A 4,151-nucleotide genomic window follows, 5' to 3' on the forward strand; every position below is an offset into this window, starting at 1 on the left:
GTTTGGTCTTCATTTGAAACAATGTGGAATAGTTTCACAACTTACACCACGTGGAACACCACAGCGTAATGGTGTGTCCAAACGCCGTAATCATACTTTATTAGATATGGTGAGATCTATGATGTCTCTTACTGATTTACCGCTATCGTTTTGGGGTTATGCTTTAGAGAGGGCTGCATTCACGTTAAATAGGGCACCTTCGAAATCCGTTGAGACGACACCATAGGAACCGTGGTTTGGCAAGAAACCCAAATTGTCATTTCTTAAATTTTGGGGCTGCGATGCTTATGTGAAAAAGCCTCAACCTGATAAGCTCGAACCCAAATGGGAGGAGACTGTTGGGTACACCTTCTATCACAGATCCGGAGGCAAGATATTCATTGCTAAGAATGTATCCTTTCTAGAGAAGGAGTTTCTCTCGAAAGAAGTGAGTGGGAGGAAAGTAGAACTTGATGAGGTAACTGTACCTTCTCCCTTATTGGAAAATAGTTCATCACAGAAATCAATTCGAGTGATTCCTACACCAATTAGTGAGGAAGCTAATGATGATGATCATGAAACTTCTGATGAAGTTACTATCGAACCTCGTAGGTCAATCAGAGCAAGACCCGCACCAGAGTGGTACGGTAATCCTGTTCTAGAAGTCATGTTACTTGACCACGATGAACCTACGAACTATGAGGAAGCGAGGATGAGCCCAGATTCTGCAAAATGGCTTGAGGCCATGAAATCTGAGATGGGAACCATGTATGAGAACAAAGTGTGGACTTTGGTTGACTTGCCCAATGATCGGAAAGCCATAGAGAATAAATGGATCTTCAACAAGACTGACGCTGACGGTAATGTTACCGTCTACAAAGCTTGACTTGTTGCAAAAGGTTTTCGACAAGTTCCAGGAGTTGACTATGATGAGACCTTCTCACCCGTAGCGATGCTTAAGTCTGTCCGAATCATGTTTGCAATTGCCACATTTTATGATTATGAAATTTGGCAAATGGATGTCAAAACTGCATTCCTTAATGGATATCTTAAGGAAGAGTTGTATATGATACAACTAGAAGGTTTTGTCGATCCAAAAGGTGCTAACAAAGTGTGCAAGCTCCAGTGATCCATTTATGGACTGGTGCAAGCCTCTCGGAGTTGAATATACACTTTGATAGTGTGATCAAAGCATATGGTTTTATACAGACTTTTGGAGAAGCCTGTATTTACAAGAAAGTGAGTGCGAGCTCTGTAGCATTTCTGATATTATATGTGGATGACATATTGTTGATCAGAAATGACATTGAATTTCTGAATAGCATAAAAGGATACTTGAATAAGAATTTTTCAATGAAAGACCTCGATGAAGCTGCTTACATATTGCGCATTAAGATCTATAGAGATAGATCAAGACGCTTAATTGGACTTTCACAAAGCACATACCTTGATAAAGTTTTGAAGAAGTTCAAAATGGACCAGGCAAAGAAAGGGTTCTTGCCTGTGTTACAAGGTGTGAAGTTGAGTCAGACTCAATGCCCGACCACTGCAGAAGATAGAGAAAAAATGAAAGTCTTTCCCTATGCTTCGACCATAGGTTCTATCATGTATGCAATGTTGTGTACCAGACCTGATGTGTGCCTTGCTATTAGTTTAGTAGGGAGGTACCAAAGTAATCCAAGAGTGGATCACTGGACATCGACCAAGAACATCCTGAAATACCTGAAAAGGACTAAGGATATGTTTCTCGTTTATGGAGGTGACAAAGAGCTCGTTGTAAATTGTTACGTCAATGCAAGCTTTGACACCGATCCGGATGACTCTAAGTCACAAAATGGATACATATTTTTATTGAATGGTGGAGTTGTCAGTTGGTACAGTTCTAAGCAGAGCATCATGGTGAGATCTACGTGTGAAGCGGAGTACATAGCTGCTTCGGAAGCAGCAAATGAAGGAGTGTGGATGAAGGAGTTCATATCTGATCTAGGTGTAATACCTAGTGCATCGGGTCCAATGAAACTCTTTTATGACAATACGGGTGCAATTGCCTTGGCAAAGGAATCCAGATTTCACAAGAGAACCAAGCACATCAAGAGATGCTTCAATTCCATCTGCGATCAAGTCAAGGAGGGAGACATAGAGATTTGCAAGATACATACGGATCTGAGTGTTGCAGACCCGTTGACTAAGCGTCTCTCACGAGCAAAAGATGATCAACACCAAGACTCCATGGGTGTTAGAATCATTACTATGTAATCTAGATTATTGACTTTAGTGCAGGTGGGAGACTAAAGGAAATATGCCCTAGAGGCAATAATAAAGTTGTTATTTATATTTCCTTATATCATGATAAATGTTTATTATTCATGCTAGAATTGTATTAATCGGAAACTTAGTACATGTGTGGATACATAGACAAACAGAGTGTCCCTAGTGTGCCTCTTCTTGACTAGCTCGTTAATCAAAGATGGTTAAGTTTCCTAGCCATACACATGTGTTGTCATTTGATGAACGGGATCACATCATTAGAGAATGATGTGATGGATAAGGCCCATCCGTTAGCTTAGCATAATGATCATTTAGTTTTTCTGCTATTGCTTTCTTCATCAATTATACATGTTCCCATGACTATGAGATTATGCAACTACCGAGTACCGGAGGAACACTTAGTGTGCTATCAAACGCCAAAACATAACTGGGTGATTATAAAGATGCTCTATAGGTGTCTCCGATGGTGTTTGTTGAGTTGGCATAGATCGAGATTAGGATTTGTCACTCTGAATGTCAGAGAGGTATCTCTGGCCCCTCTCCGCAATGCACATCACTATGAGCCTTGCAAGAAATGTGACTAATGAGTTAGTTATGGGATGATGCATTACGGTACGAGTAAAGAGATTTTCCGGTAACGAGATTGAAGTAGGTATGATGATACCGACGATCGAATCTCAGACAAGTAACATACTGATGACAAAGGGAACAACGTATGTTGTTATGCGGTTTGACCGAAAAAGATCTTCGTAGAATATGTAGGAGCCAATATGAGCATCCAGGTTCCGCTATTGGTTATAGACCGGAGATGTGTCTCGGTCATTTCTACATAGTTCTCGAACCCGTAGGGTCCGCACGCTTAACGTTCGATGACGATTTGTATTATGAGTTATGTGTTTTGGTAACCGAAGTTTGTTTGGAGTCTCGGAGGAGATCACAGACATGACGAGGAGTCTCGGAATGGTCGAGAGGTAAAGATTGATATATTGGAAGTTATATACAGACACCGGAATGGTTCCGATAAGGTTCGGGGTTTTTTTGGAGTACCGGGAGGCTACCGGAACCCCCCGGGAGTTGATGGGCCTTAGTGGACCTTAGTGGGAAGGAGGGGCGGGAAACAGGAGGTGGTGCGCGCTCCCCAAACCCAGTCCGAATTGGACAGGGGGTTGGGGGCGCGGCCCCTTCTCCCTTCCTTCCCTCTTCTCCTTTAGGCCTCGTTTGACAGGGGAGGTTTTGCAGCCCCGGAGTGGAGGGGGATCTGATGGGATTTCCTTAAGTTATTTTATTTCCTCGGGTTCGGGTCTTTGTCTTCGTGTGTTGTTATCTTTGTCATGCATCTCATATCATGTCATCATGTGCATTGCATTTGCATACGTGTTCGTCTCATGCATTCGAGCATTTTCCCTGTTGTCCGTTTTGCATTCCGGCGCTTCGTTCTCCTCCGGTGGTCATTTCTAGCTTTCTTTCGTGTGTGGGGATTAAACATTTCCGGATTGGACCGAGACTTGCCAAGCGGCCTTGGTTTACTACCGGTAGACCGTCTGTCAAGTTTCGTACCATTTGGACTTCGTTTGATAATCCAACGGTTAACCGAGGGACCGAAAATGCCTCGTGTGTGTTGCAGCCCAACACCCCTCCAATTTGGCCCAAAACCCACCTAACTCTGCTCCATCATCTAGAGTGTTCGATCACGATCGCGTGGCCGAAAACCGCACCTCATTTGGACTCTCCTAGCTCCCTCTATGCCTATTTAAACACCCCCCGATTTTCGGATCTCCTCCTACCTCCGAAACCCTAAAAATCCCCTCCGACGCGCCGGACATTGTCCGCCCATGCCGGACACTCCGCGCCACTGCCCCCGCACCAGTCGCGCGCTACCACGTGGCCTCGCCGCCGCCTCCCCC

The sequence above is a fragment of the Triticum aestivum genome, chromosome 1A, assembly GCF_018294505.1.
Source record: "Triticum aestivum cultivar Chinese Spring chromosome 1A, IWGSC CS RefSeq v2.1, whole genome shotgun sequence".
NCBI lineage: Eukaryota > Viridiplantae > Streptophyta > Magnoliopsida > Poales > Poaceae > Triticum > Triticum aestivum.